A 16,494-nucleotide genomic window follows, 5' to 3' on the forward strand; every position below is an offset into this window, starting at 1 on the left:
ACCCCGTCCCCAAATAGCATCTGAAAAATAGGTATATCGAGGAAAAATAGGCATTCATGCTTTGTTCCTATTTTGCTCCTGAATAACACTGTGCAGAAACTTCCTTTTGTGTCTGCACTTGACTGTCTGAATAGGGGCAGTAATGCAAATCAATGTAAGAGATCTCCTCATTCAAACTTCCTATAATAACCCCAGGTACATTTCAGGGTCAAGCTGCTCCCAGAAAAACCTGGTGCCACTGACTCCACAGCATCCATTTGGTGCTATCTGTTTTAAAGGACAGGCTGGTATTGTCCAGAAAGGGCTTTTTTTGGCTTTTTAAATAAAAATTGGTTTTGCTGCTAAGGGACCTCAGGCTAGAACCTCCACTATTTTTGCCTGCTTAACACCCACTTAACGCCCATTTTACCGCTGAAATGATGTATAACGCCCATATATCGGCCATTTTGGCACACAATGGAAACTGGTGGGCATTTTTCGGAAACTTATCGCCGAGCGTTACTTTCCCCATGTGGTTAACGCCGAGAAAAATATTACTGCCCGCCCACTTTTTTGGGGCAGAATCAGCAGGATGGGCGAATTCAATGCCCATAATATCGCCCAGCGTCACTTTCCGCACTGAATTAACACCGAGATTCAATATTAACGCCCGGCGACTGTTTTTTGTCGTAAAGAACATATTTACCCAAACTAGCGGCCATGGAGATCGGCCATCGTCAATTTCACCACCTCGCACACATTTCGCCCACAATATCGCTCGCTCATAAAAACCGCCCACAAAGTGGAACTAACCGGAACTAATCACAGCGTTATGGACGCCATGTTCTAGATCACATGTCGCATCCTTTAAAAGGCTGCTGTGCTTCAACCTCAGCGGAGTTTGGATGTACTCTGCAGGTCGTAGGAGTTGATGTGAACATCTCTACAAACACCTTGACCACACTGTGACCGATTGGAATTGAAGAGGTGTGTTCATTGGGACATTCCTTGTTTGTGTGCAATTGGTGGAAAACAGAGAGCTACTGCAATGGGGCCTATCCTTTCTCACCCTCTCTTGGTGACCAAATACATGCAGCAGACTCGACATCGCTGAAGGAAGGCTGTACTGCATTATGTGCCCAATGTACGAAGTGACAGACAGATGAGGAGGACCAGATGTTACACGCCCCGCAAGTACAAGGAGAAGCATTCTTACCTCAATTTGCCCGACACCACCTGCCTTCGGAGACTGCGCTTCCACAAAGCGGTTATGACTGAGGTATGCCAGCTGATAAGGGCAGATCTGCAGCCTGCCAGCACCATCATTACTGCACTATCCGTCGAGGTCAAAGTCACCGTGGCACTGTCGTTCTATTCCTCGGGTTCTTTTCAGGCCACAGCTGGCGACATTTGCGGACTTTCTCAGCATGCCACACATCGCTGCATTAGACAGGTCACTGAAGCCCTGTACACATGCAGGAGGGACTTGATCAGCTTCCCTATGACCATGGAGGCACAGAGTGAGAGGGCTCTAGGTTTCTCTAGAATTGCAAACTTCCCCAAGGTGCAGGGAGCAATAAACTGTACGTACATCGCGTACAGTGGGCACCTTTTCAGGATGCTGAGATTTTCAGGAACCACAAGGGATTCCACTCCCTGAATGTCCAGCTGGTTGTCGACCACCAGGAAATTATACTGGCAGTGAATGCTCAATTTCTGGACAGCAACCATGATGCGCACATCCTGCGTGAGAGCACTGTATCTGACTTGTTTAACAATGAGCCACAATGTCAATGCTGGATGCTTGGGGACAAAGGATATGGCCTGGCCACCTGGCTGATGACCGCCCTGCGGAACGCCCACACCAAGGCCGAGAGGCAATACAACGAGAGCCACAGAGCAACTTGCAATATCGTGCAGAAAACCATTGGAGTGCTGAAGCAGCGCTTTAGATGACTGGACCACTCAGGAGGCGAGCTCCAATACTACCCTGAGCAGATAGCTCAATTCGTGGTGGTCTGCTCCATGCTACACAACTTGGCTTTCAGGAGGGGACAAGATGAATCTGACAATCCACCTCATCAGAGAGAGGAAGAGGACGACGAGGAGGCGGACGCTGATATCGGGCCAGACAATCAGGCTGATGCTGAAGCCATGCCCCCGCCCCCTGTAGACTGCATGAAAGGGCCCATGGTGGCATGATAGCTGCCTTACGTCAGGAGCTCATTAATGATCGCTTTGCCTGGAAGAACGTTGGTGTTATTTACAAGGCTGGCACATTGCTGGGTGTGCAGGTCATACATCAATGGTGGGCATCACCTTGGTGACAGTTAAAGTTTAAGTTGATTGAAGTTAAGTGTGATTATACCCTTTGATGTTAAGGAATCACCAACATGTAATGGTGCAGCTATCTGAGCCAATGTGTTGCAAGGTTATGTTAAATAAAAAACATTTAAAGTGAACATTATTCTGAAATCACCAGTATTTCTGTACAAACTGACCCTCCAAGCCCCCCCCCCACCCCACCACCACCCCTCCCCCCCCCCCCCCCGCTTCTCCTCTGCACCTCTACTCCTTCCCCTTACCCTCCTGACTCCAAGCCACCTGACCGAAGAGGTCCTCAGGTGATGCTTCATTGGTGGGGAGTGGGGGGGTGACGACCGAAGCAATGCTTGGATAGATACGGGAGAGGACGGTCCCGAGGTCGGAGTGTGCTCCGAGCCATAAGCAAGATATTGCTGCTGACTCTCATGTGTGGTTGACAATGGGGGTGCATCACCTTGGGGTGCAATGCGGCGCTCCGGGACCACTGGGAGCCCTCTGCACCAGTGTTCCTGGCTACCTAAGCTCAAAATTGGAGGTTCTAGCCCTTGGACTTGTTTCAGAATACTGTGAAAGAAAGAACTTGCAATTATATACCACTTTGCACAACTTCAGCACATCCAAAATTTTTCACAGCCAGTGAAGCACATTTCGAAATGTAGTCATTGTCGTAATGTGGGGAAATGTGGCTGCCAATTTACACATAGCAAGAGCCCGCAAACAGTAATAACATAATGCAGCACTCCCGGAATACTGCACTAGAGTGACAGCCTATGTTACGTGCTCAAATCTCAAGTGGAGGTTGAACCCATGTCCTTCTGAGGCAAGAGTGCTACCATTGATCTATTTAATTAAATGTGAAGAGATTTTAAAGCAGCTCCCATGGTCAGAACATTTAAGCGGTCTCTCGTCAGTATGAACTCAGTGGTAGCACTCTGTTAAGAAATGTGCCACCCATCTTTTTGTGATATGGCTCATTTGGAGGGGAAACATTTACATGCCCTCTTGGGCAGCTGCTGGAGTCAATTGCCTCAGCTCTCCTCGGCCACAACAACTCTTTGCCCCTCTAACATCTGCTCCTCCATAATATAGTAATTAACAGATGCGTCAGCACTTATGCAGGATAGAAAGAAAGAACCTGCATTTATATAATGCCTTTCATGACGCCAAGACCCAAAGTGCTTTACAACCATTGAATTTGTTGTTTAGTCAGTGTTATTTTGAAGGCAAATGCAGCAGCCAATATACACACAGCAAGGCCTTACGAACAGCAGTGAGATTAATCAATAGTTCAGCTGTTTTGAAAGAAAGAAACAATTACATAGCGCCTTTCACGACCACCGGACATCTCAAAGTGCTTTACAGCCAATTAAGTACTTTTGGAACGAAGTCACTGTTGTAATGTGGGAAACGCAGCAGCCAATTTGTGCACAATAAGCTCCCACAAACAGCAATGTAATAATGACCAGATAATCTGTTTTTGTTATGTTGATTGAGGAATAAATATTGGCCAGAACACCTGCCCTTCTTCAAATTAGTGCCATGGGATCGTTTACATCCACCTGAGAGAGCAGACAGGCCTCAACAGTGCAGCATTCCCTCAGCACTGCATTGGAGTGTCATCCGAAATTTTATGTGCTCCAGTGGGACTTGAACCCACAACCTTCTGACTGAGAGGTGAGTGAGCTACCCACTGAGCCACAGCTGACACTAACACCAAAACCGCTGACACGTTTTGGTGGTATTACTTCAGGGATGAAAATTGGCCAGGACACTGGGACAACTCCTTGCATTTCTTTGTAAAAACAGCAATGGGATCTTTTACATGTCTCATCAGAAAATGGCATCTTCAACAGTGTAACTCTCCTTTACGTCTGCATTGAATTGTCAGCCTACATTATGAGCTCATGTCCCCGAGTACGGCTTGAACTCACAACCTTCTTTTGCCTTAGTGTAGCAAAATGATACAACTATTTTAAGTTGAAACCATAAATCAAGTGCTCTCCGATTAAAGTGGGGCACTAAAACTGACACATTAAACAAATTAAACTTTTGACAGTAAACTTAAATCAAATTAAAATTTGGTTGCCGGGGGTGATGATGCACTCCAGTTCCTCCGGTGCCCACCTCTAGCAAAATGATACAAGCAGAAATACTGCAAGTGGTCACTATTCCAAGCAGGCTACAACATTCATTATTGCTTCTTGAACACCTGCTCCCATCAACTGTTCCAACTCTGCACATCACTCGTGTCATTTCCAGTTACCAAGACGATTACACAATGAACAAGGCCTCAACATTGTTTTTCCATTGATTGCCTCTCAGCTGGAAGTAATACAGGGAGTAGTACAATAAACATGTTTTCACTTCTATTATGCACTGTGCTCGGAATGTCTCACCAGTTAATGCATACACATGCACGTGACACACAAAAGCCTGTGTTTCAACCTGAAAAATGTTCCTTTGCTTTTGTTCCCTGTCCTTTTGTTGCATCCTCATTCATAAAATTGAGGGAGAAAGGAATAGAGGGTTATTCGGGCAAGGTGGGAAGAGGTAACTAGAGTAGGCGGAGACTCGTGTGGAATATGATGACTGGCATACACCAGTAGGGCCAAATGGCTTGTTTCTGTGCCATAGAGTCCATGTAATTGAGCTCTGCAGTTCCGTGCTGCAAAATGATCATTTCTTCAGTGCATTCTGGAAACCTGATTCAAACAGACTTTTTTAGCACACACTTCACTTGAGGTCAGACTGGAGAAATGAATATGTGACCAGTTATGACCCGAATAAATAGATTTATAAGATGCAGAAAATCTGCTGTTTACAATGACTGCATACACAAATATACTTTGGACAAAGTGAACACACAGAGATGGCTAAGAGGAGATTGGATAGAGGTGTTCAAAAGCATGAAGGGTTTTGATACAGTAAATAAGGAGACACTGTTTCCAATGGCAGAATGGTCGGTGACCAGATTTAAGGTGATTAAGAAAAGAACCAGAGATGACACGAAAACAAAGTATGCAGCAAATTGTTGTGATCTGGAATGCACTGCATGAAAGGGTGGTGGAAGCAGATTGAAAGAAAACATTCAAAAGGGAATTGGATAAATACTTGAAGGGAAAAACATTGCAGGTCTATGGGGAAGATGGGAGGAGTGGGACGAATTGGATAGCTCTACCAAAGAGGCGGCACAGGCATGCTGGGCCAAATGGCCTCTTACTGTGCTGTACCATTCTGTGATTCTGAGAAACCAATTCTTTTGTTTACTGCTGTCAACAATGCAGTTGTGCTTCTGCTAACAGTATTTGCCATTTGCACACATGGGAGAAAATAGAGCCTGTAGGTACCAGAAAATTAGTGAGTTAAAGCAAAAACATACCACAATGTTTCACTCTTCCCGAGGGTCCCATATAACTAAATGTGTACTGAACAGCAGACTATTCATTTAATTCTATTGCTGTTAAATGTATACCCTCTTTGAGCCCAAATTCTCTTTCAACAGCCACACTAAACAGAATGGTCAGTTAACCAACTGATTAATAGATATCTACTAATTGATTAAATAGGTAAGTTTAAAATCATATTATTTGTGATTAGCAGTAGAATGATGTAAATGTCATACTAAAGTTCATAAAAATGCAATCAATGTTGTCCTATGTATATACCTTTTTATTTTAAATCAAACCTGTCAACTGTCAGCTTTTCAATCCATGTGGCAGCTTGTCAGTGTTCACCTGAAAAATGAGCTTTTTCACTAGGAATGGAGGTTAACAATATGAACCAGCCAGAAGACACAAGCCAGACTGCCAGAAGCACACCATCTTTATTAGAGCTGTCAACTAAAGGATATGTTAACTTGACATATCTTGAAAGGACTTGGAGTGAGTCAACAGAAGTGTGCAATGCACTCTGGACTTGTTTACCAACTGTAGTCAACCATATCCTGTTGAAACTGTGAGTGTGCAGGATGTGGTGTGTCTAGAATAGCAGAAATGTTACTGATAGAAGAACTGGGTAAAAATCACTGGAAGAAGCTCGACGCATAAGTGAAGGTAACCTATTAAGAGAGGTGACTACCCAAACAACAAACCAAGAGCAATTGAAGAGGACAACCATGTCACCCATCACACACTGTCCCATGCTGCTAAAGAAGGATAAACGAAGGTAGAACCAGACACTCCAATGCTAGTCGGCAGTGGGAAGATACTGTCCAAGAAGATAGACGGGAGAACCTTTGCAGACAAAGCGATCGATCAACTCATTGTTTCGCCTGCAGGGCAGCCCAGTCGAGGTTGTATATGTCCAACCTATTGAAGTTGAGAGTACTGTATTGTAATATTATATTATGAATTGTATGGCTTAAAGTAATAGGGAGACTGTTGTGAGAAGAATGAATTTGTTCCACCCAGTAAATTAAAACCGCGAGATAAGGAAGTGAAAACCTGTTATGTATGTAAACCTGTAAATACCATGTCTAACCACCAGAGGGCTTATCCTCTGGAGTCCCAAGGCATTCCATAATCTCTTGGGAGCACCTGTATATAAAGAGGCCTCACAGGCTGGAGAGGCACTCTGAGATCTGTAATACTTTCAGCTTGCAGTATCTAGTCTGACTCTTTATTCAAGAAATAACAACTGGCAACAAGATACAGATGACGAACCACTTCGCAACAATGCAGAGAACCGTGGGCATCCTGCAGAAATTTTTGGAGGGAGATGATTGGGAAACCTTCATGGAGCGACTTGACAAATACCTCGTGCCAACGAGCTGGAAGGAGAAGCGAACGCTGCCAAACGAAGAGCGATCCTCCTCACCGATTGCGGGGCAGCAACGTATGGTCTCATGAAAAATCTGCTCGCTCCTGCGAAACCCACAGACAAGTCGTACGATGAGTTGTGCACACTGGTCCGAGAGCATCTAAACCTGAAGGAAAGTGTTCTGATGGTGAGGTATCGGTTCGACACGTACAAGAGGTCTGAAAGCCAGGAAGTGGCGAGCTACGTCGCCGAGCTAAGGCGCCTTGCAGGACATAACGAATTTGAAGGATACTTGGAGCACATGCTCAGGGATTTCTTTGTACTTGGCATTGGCCATGAAGTAATACTTTGCAAATTTTTGACTGTAGAGACCCCAACCTTGAGTAAAGCCATAGTGAGAGCCCAGGCGTTTATCGCCACCTGTGACAATACTAAACAAATTTCTCAGCACACTACTGCTGCTGCAAATTCTGTGAACAAAATAACGTTGTTTTTGAATCGAAATGTACAGGGCATGACTTTCACCCCTGCAGCTGCACGTCCGCAGATGACTCAGAGTCCACCATCAAGGGTGGTGAATACCAGCAAGAACGGTAGAACAGTTCTACTTTGGAACAGAATTTTTTCTTCAAAAGGGGACGTGTCCGGCCACTGACGCCTGATTTCAAAGTTTCCACAGTGAAAACGTACTCCAAACTAACTTAGAATGGAGCAAGTGAAGATTTTTGTAGAATTGAAAAAACCTGTTCGACATATTAAAAAATCAGGCACAGGTTACAAATTAGGCGTAGGGAACGAGGGGGGGAGGGGGGGAAGGGAAGTCATTAAATTCTACAATAAATCCTTAGTTATACTTATACAAATATTGTACAAATAAATCCAACCTGAATAAACATTTATAAGCAAAGAAAAGATTAAATAAACCATGTTCCTACCTGTGTGAAAGTTCTTCAGGCAGGCCTTTAGGAAGCGGTTTGCCGTCGGGACCGAAGGCTGAATGGGCCGGGCCCGAGATTTCGGGCAGGGCCCGTCCCCAGCACCAGAGGTAGGTGGCGTTGGGTCGGGCCAGGTCGGGGAGAGAGGTTCGGTTCGGGTCGGCGGGGGAGGGAGGGAGAGAGGGAGAGAGGGAGGGGGAGGGAGGGAGAGAGGGAGAGAGGGAGGGAGGGAGAGAGGGAGAGAGGGAGGGAGGGAGGGAGGTCAGGTCGGGGAGAGGGAGGTCAGGTCGGGGAGAGGGAGGTCAGGTCGGGGAGAGGGAGGTCAGGTCAGGTCGGATCCAGTCCGGGGGCGAGAGTAGAGTCGGGTCGAGTCGGGTGGGAGCGAGAGCGGCAGCGGCAGACGCAGACGGGTCGAGTCGGGTCCGGTCGGGGGGGGGGCGGCGGAAGCAGGAGCGGCGGGGAAGCAGGAGCGGCAGCGACAGGCGGGTCAAGTTGGGTTCGGTCCGGTCGGGGGGTTGGGGGGGGGGGCGGAAGCAGGAGCGGCGGGGAAGCAGTAGCGGCAGCGACAGGCGGGTCAAGTCGGGTCTGGTCCGGTCGGGGGGGATGGGGGGAAAGCAGGAGCGGGAGTCGGCAGGAAGCAGGAGCTAGCCGTGGGAGGAGCCTTATTCACGCAGCCCCAGTGAGGCCATTGGGCCAGGGCTAGGGGCTGCGTGCTTCGGGCCCCTCCCACACAGTTTCGGGCGCCTGGAGCTACTGCACTTGCGTGCCCACTGTAGCGCGCATGTGCAGAGCTCCCGGCACTGTTTTCGGCGCAGGGTCCTAGCTCCGTCCCCTACAGCTCCTGCTGCGCCGCGCCGAGGGCCAGAGGACCTGCAGGGAGATGGAGAATACGGAGGGTTTATTTAGGCGCACTTTGTGGCGCAAAAAACGGGCGCCCAACTCGGAGGGGCGCCCGTTTTTTATCGTGTGGAAACTTGGGCCCTATATGGGGTGACCAAAGCTTGGTCAAAGAGAAATATTTTGAGGAAGTTGTAAAAGATGAAATGAAAGCGAGAAATGCTGAGGCATAGAGGTTTAAGGAAGGAATTCCAGAGATTAGGACTATGTGCCTGCTGTCCATGGAAAGGAGATTGGGGCAGGGGGGTTATATGCAAGAGGAGAGAAAAGAAAGAAATGAGGAAAGTATTTTGGGCAGAAGAAAGAGGAGAAAAAGAGATGGCAAAGAATTTTTAGTTTTGAAGTAGAATTAAAAAAGGAGGTGGGGGGAAAGGGTTGAGATCCTGTGATGTGTGTTACATCGAGTCTGCAGCAAAGAAACAGGCAATTCGGCCCAACTGGTCTATGCTGGAGTTTATGCTCCACATAAGCCTCCTCACACCCCTCCCCATCTATCAGCATAACCTTCTATTCCTTTCTCCCTCATCTGCTTTTCTAGCTTCCCCTTAAATGCATCTCTGTTATTTGCCTCAACTACTCCTTGTGGAAGTGCATTCCACATTTTGACCACTCTCTGAGTATAGAAGTTCCTCCTGAATTCCCTATTGAATTTATTAGTGACTATTTTATATTTATGAACTCTAATTTTGGACTCCCCACAAATGGAAACGTTTTCTCTACATCTACCCTATCAAACTCCTTCAGGATTTTAAAGACGTCTATCAGGTCACCCCTCAGCCATCTCTTTTCTGTGTTGGAAAAGACATATCTGAGTTCTAGCAAATGGACATAGTTTGCACACGAGAGATATTGGAGTTGCTGTGTCACCAACTGATGCCGACACCCACAACGGACAGAAGACAGAAGGGAAAGCTGGTGGCAGACAGGATCCAGGACTAGAAGAGGCCTGGGTAATTTATTTTTTTATATAGGTTTCCTTGTGGGCGAGGAGGAGCAGGAGCGTAACCCCGGACCTCACGAGGAATCCTTGGGCGTCCCCTGCCCTGTATTTCCCCTTGTCTTCCCATGACCATAATAACAATCACCCACTCATCACTTACACTGCTGGGGATTGTTTCCTTGGGTGTGGCTTGTAGCCACACAATGTGATGCTCCTGCCCGCCAGCCTTCACATCATTCTCATCGACCTCAGGCAGGAGTCCCATTTCTGACCTTTAAATTAGGCCCAAGAGTTAAAATGGCCCGGGCCTCACACTGGCATCGTCATGCTTGCGATCCTCCTGCCCCCGCCCCTGCATGCTGCACTCCCGCCCCAAGTTTAAATTGAGGTTTTAGAGTCTGATGCTACTTAGAAGTGACAGGTCAACAAATGCATTGATGCTGATTGGGCAAGTGTCTGAATATGTAAGAATTGCTTACGGTCAAAACTTCTCACCAATGCCAAACAGATGAGAGCTTGGGTCTTGACAATGCACCTGGATACATCCTGCACTTTGGCCGTGGGGTTCATGCAGGAGAAGGTGTTGAGTACTAAACCCTTTTACCGATAAGCAAATCTTGAGGACATGAACCGATTATTATAAGTACTGATAACGAACTGTGTTTGGAGGCTCCTGTATTTGATCCAAATGTTCCTTTTCTTAAAAAAAAACTCGTGGTTGTATATAGGTGAGCAGGATATTGCATCAGGGAGCATGACATTTTCATTTGCTATCCATGCTTTCTTCCCTTAATGATACAGTTGAGTTGTTGTCACTGGTGCAAACAGCCTGGGGTGTTCAAAATTGTTTAAGTTAATATGTGTCCATTAAATCTTTGTAATCTATTCTTACATGTCTAAAGCCGTGTGGAAGAACAGTTAGATAGCTGAAAGTAGCGAACAGACTCCTAATATGTGCAATATAAGGCCACTTGATAAAACATTTTTCCATCGCTAAAACTCCCCACCTCGGTAGGGAGTATACCTGAATAACTAACATTAACAGTTCATCATGCATTTATGGTGCCTGCTAATTCTGTCAAATATCTCAACTTCAGACTGCAGCAAGGAAACAAAGAGCTGTTGTAAGCGGTTTTGATCCTAGTCTAATTGCTAGACGGACGGTTCAAATCGCCCCCGACTTACAAAAGTTCTAGACACGGGAATTATTATTCAGAGTGTAAATTAAATGAGTCACAGACAGGAATGCTTCAGTGAAAAATCGTACTGATATTTATTTGGTCTAACATACACTGGCTAAAACATGCACTACTTAACGAAATCACTGTCTCTGTGGAGAATAAAATCCAGGTTACAAACAGTATAAATACAGTACAGAAATGAGACCTAGTAACATGCAGTAATTAGTAATTCCCTGGTGGATTCTAACTTTACCCCTCCCAATGAATTACGCAGTCAAAGCTTCCTCCCCAGAATAGCCCTGAAAAGCTTCACTTCTGAGAAAACCCTGAGCCCTTAGTCTCACCCAGCTTGAGACACTTGCGATCATGCTCACCACTCCACACACACAGTTGGTTTCCTCACTCAGCTCAGCTGTGGGAAGTCACTTCCCGGTTTTCAGTCTCGGCGGCTTCTTTTGTGGAACTGCAGCTTCCTCCTGGTACATCGATCTTAATGTAGCGAGAGCGAGAGGGAGAGGGCTCTCTCTAGATACAAGCTGCAAGCTCCAAGCTCCAAGCTTCACTCCCATCTTCAAGCTAGAAGCTTCAAGCTAAAAATAACATGGAAAAGGCCCTGTCTTTATGGGAGTTTTGCAATCCCTATCTTTCCCGCCAACTTTAAAACCCCTTTGTTTCTAAGCATGGGTACTTAGTCAGTGATGGGCCATCCAACCCATATGTATTGGGCTGATGGACCTTAATCTGGGCATCTCGGAGTCTTTGTTTTGGGAAAGACTCGGCTCCTCCTTGGCTGGCCAGGCTAGTGGGCTCATTGTTTCTGTTTTTCCTTCTGAGATGGAGGTGAGAAGTGTTTTTGCAAATTAGAGTGGCTTTGTCAATGGCCCCCACTTCCTGGCCGACAGCTCTTTTGTCAGTATTCATGGCCCCTTCCTTTAGCTGTGACTGGTGGGCAAACCCGTTCTGGATGACTGACAGTTCTTTTGTCACAGCTAACTGCCATGCAGTCTCTAGAGTTTTAACAAAACAGTTTTTTTTCACTTATCTGCACAGGGTGATCCATCACAGGGAAAATATCCTCAGAAAAATCCATAAAGTCCATGAAATATTCTCGACTGAGTCCATTCTTTAAGCAGCAACTTTGTGATCTCTTCACTGTCAAAACTCAAAACTTCTACAAGGAGAATCCTTGAACTGCAAGACCTCTGGTTCATCAGGTAGGAGATCAGCCAACAAGTCAGTTGCTGCTGGGAGAAACCTGTAATGATCAAATAGATAGTCTCATTACAATCTATGAGAAAGATCCTGTCATGTTAAAGGATGCAAGGACACTACAAGTTCATAATCACACAAGAAGATTTTATTTTTAAACTGACAGTGGCATCTAAGCAAAAAATTCAGCGAGGACTGAAGTGGAGCTGAAATAAATATATCTGCTATTTAAAATCAAGCTGTATATTTTTACAAATTGAACGCCCTACAATTTAATGTAAACAAAATAAAATTCCCACACAAATGCCGAAAATACACATTTTGCACTAAAAATGTTTTCTACTTCATTTCTGCTTCGCAGTCCTGCTATCACTACACATAACTTTATGGCTACACAAAGCTTTTGAGGCTGTACTCTTACAGCAGGCTCTTAAATTAATGAGATTGGTACTTTGAAACTACAACACATTAAAATATGTATTGGTAGTTTGAAGGCAGGAGCTGCACTAAAACTCTCTATTGAGTAATAAGTCTTGAGAGATTTTATTTTAAAAAATCTTGAAACTAGCCTTCCTTAATGTAATTGAAGCTGCTGTATATCAGTGTTATAGCAAGTGCTAATAGGAATTGACTGTATTCAGAATCTATATTCAGCCTGACTATATTCAGCAACTACCACCACCATGTAACAATGTGTATAATGTACTTATCCATACTGATTAGTGCTGTTATATATAAGGGGGAAAAATATATTTATGGAACTTTTAGTTTAGTTGTCAAATAATTTCAAAGTGCTTCACACAATGTATTATTGGGTACATTTTCCACTTCTGTGCTCCAGGCGTGGAGCCTCACCCATCAGGAGTGCATATCGGAAAATCATGCAGTTGGAGCCCTTGATTTTCTGTCCATTAAAATGAATGGATAGGAAATAAAGGGCTGTGATTGTACAGTTCTACAATGTGCACTTCCGGTAAGTGAGGCAGAGCACAGAGCATAAAGTTTCCTTTTGTTTTTTTTTTTAAAGAGTGCAGTGACTGCTGTTATACTGGTAAATGTTGTTACATAACAGCAATACGGCTTTGGTCATTAGTTTTTGAATTGAGCTCCTAGATCTCCCAGGGCACTGCGTATGGGCACTCTGGAAAATGATGTGTCTTTCTGATGTTAACCAGAGTCCTGCTGTAGCCTAATGACAGTGCACTTTGTTCATTGCTGTATTACAGGAAATTTATTGAAGTAATAATATCACATGACTAACTCAAGGTTAAAAATGTTATACACCTTACTGATGATGATGATGATGATGACTGAAAGGTATAGTCCTTACAGGTAAAATATATGTAATACTATTTATCAATCCATTTACAAAACATGCTTAATGCAAATGACTTTCTTTTTCTTTTCCCCAAATTTCTTATTCTATTGTTCATTATCATACAAAATATTGTTCTACTATCCACAATGGGCTTGTGATGCATAAGATACAAGTAGTTTATCTGTTCGTTGTCCCCGCCATCCAATTACTTTCGGTAAACTTCTTTTCCACACTTACCACCATAGTTATAAAAGATTTTTATTTCTGACTCCCCACGGTGAATTAATAATCCTTGCTGATGTCACTGCCCTAACATTGCACCAGTAGGTTTTTCCCATTTCTAAGTCTTCAGTGACCAGCAACTTGAACAAGTTTTGGGCCTGACTGACTTGACCACCTTGTCCAGCCTTCACTTCAAAGCATCTCATAACCATCTGCATTCAGTCCCAATACCAACATCACCTTAAAAAAAATGATCTTAAACAAAGCACTATATCAATTTTTATTTAATGGGTTCATCTGTACAAAATGCTGAAAAAATAAATATTTTAAAGTTATTTTTCTGCTATATGTACCTCACAATTTGTAAATGCCCTGTCTAATTGTGAAGAGAGAGTCACAGTGCACTCTAGGTGCTGTCATTCCACATTAACTGGATAAAAACTACAATTTCCCGGATCTATTTCTCCATCAGGTCACACACAATGGGCTCGATTTTTCCTAACACATTGGGAGAGAGGCAACATTGGGTACGGATGTGAACTCCACATGTCAATTTCCCCCATGACTTTTTCCTGATTGGGCTTGTTGAGCCCGCCCTGCGAGGTTCCTGGCCAATTAAAAAGAAACGGATTTGATGACATCGTTTTTATAATCCGTCATCAGCCTGTTTCCTTAACGGGAACATCTCCACATTCATTTTGACATTTGTATTGCCAGTGTTTTTCTACAGCATTGAGGTGCTGCAAACACTGACAAACACTGCACAGAGGTGGACGGCTGCACCCAGGCTCTCCCATGACTCCTTCCATCTGCTTACAGAGGGAGTCACAGCATGCAGGGAGGTTCTCTTCCCTTCCCATGGGCGGAAGAGACCTACCCAGGACACCAACACAGCCTGGTTGCACATTGTACAAGAGGGCACAAGCAGGGATGTTGTCAGGAGGACCTGGTGCAGTGGCACAAAACTTTCAATGATCTCAGTGGATCATGAAACATTACTGCAAAGGCATACTCAACCTCATCCTATTGTGCCACATCACATCCCCATCACTCTGCCTTCCCTACCCTACTCCTGCACATCCTTACTCACACCAACTTATCTTGCACCACCCCCCATCCCTCGCTCTCTATCTACGTTATCACATCCCCAATTCACCAGCCATCCCTCACGCTAACCCTCATCCTTGTTCAGTCATGCCAACTAACAACTCACAAGGGTAGGCACTTGGATGCTATCGTCAATACTGATGTAAACTTTCTGCTAATGTGTTGTCAAACATTTAAATCATTACTGTCAACACGTTGCCTTCTTGGACAGATCTGTGTGCACCTCTGGAAGTGGCTTCATGATTTTCATTGAATGGTGACACATAATGGTACCCCTGCCCCCAGTGATGATGAGTGTGAAAGGAATGCCTTGGGCATTGCAGGGATGCTTTATGTTGTTGGTGTGGGATGGTGCCAACCTGGTGCATCATGTAGCAACCAAGATGTACAGTGTCAATTGAAGTAAATATGGCCATGGTGAGGCCATCTGAGGCATCCCGGGCAGCAATGTGGTCGGGTGCTGATGCTCTGTGTCCTGTGCAGCATCAGGTGATTGTGGAGAAGGTTGGTGTTGTTGTTGGTGATGCTGGTGTGTCTAGTGATGTTGGTGTTGGGGCTGATCGTGATGAGATTCTGAGTACCAGGGTGAGATTTTCCAAGGGCACCGATGCTGATGGAATAGATGGCAGCTGAATTTGAGATGACAGAAGTGATCTGTCAATGGTGAGAGATGTGATGTCAAACATTTAAATCGTTACTTTCAAAACTTTGCCTTCTTGGACGGATCTGTGTGTACCTCTGGAAGTGGCTTAGCGAGTTTCAATGAATGGTGACACATAATGGTACCCCTGCCCCCAATGGTGATGAGTATGAAAGGAATGCTCCAAGGAGATGACACTGAATAGAGAGTTCACTCCAAACACTTCAAACCTCCATAAAGCTGAAAAGTGTATTCCAAATCCTGAAGGCTCTAGCTTCTAAGATTGGAAATTGAACAGCTGTGAAATGATAATTTTTATACCAGTTTTGAAGCTGTCAATTATTCAAAGCAATGGAGAGTCATTGAGAACCCGATATACTTCCCTGATGTCCCGAGCACTGGGAACCTCATAAAAAAGCTTGAAAAATGCTAAGAACCTGGTAAAATGCTTTTTAAATACCGTTAAACAAACTGTTTACGATTTCAATTGGCTCCTCCGTCGCTTGGTGTCAGGCCTGTGAAGCGCAGGCAGACCCGGCACTTGGGAAACTGACATAGAGACAGGCTGAAAGTAGACTTCCGCCCCTCTGTCAATCACTACCATTTTGACACTGGCCCGCCCTCAAACTTGCACTCACAGTGCCGGTAAAATTCCGGCCAATTTGTTTAACATGAACTGGAAATTTCAAGCCCAATTGAAGGAACCTTTTCTACCTGTTTATGTAATGTGGTTTGTCATGGTGCAGTCTGGGTATTGTTGTTTCACAGGTGCATGGTGAAAACTGCATGACACATCTCTGTTTCTCAAACACCAAATGCATTAAGGTGCTATATAGGCCCGGCATCCAATGCAGGTTAAATTTCCAACTCTGTGACAGAAGCAAAAGTCAAGGCTTATGTCCCACAGAAAGGAGGTCAGTTTGGACAAAAACTTTTTGCCGGTGTTCTTAACAATATTAAATTACTAATTTTATGACTAAGCT

Source organism: Pristiophorus japonicus, chromosome 4, assembly GCF_044704955.1.
Source record: "Pristiophorus japonicus isolate sPriJap1 chromosome 4, sPriJap1.hap1, whole genome shotgun sequence".
Taxonomy (NCBI): Eukaryota; Metazoa; Chordata; class Chondrichthyes; family Pristiophoridae; genus Pristiophorus; species Pristiophorus japonicus.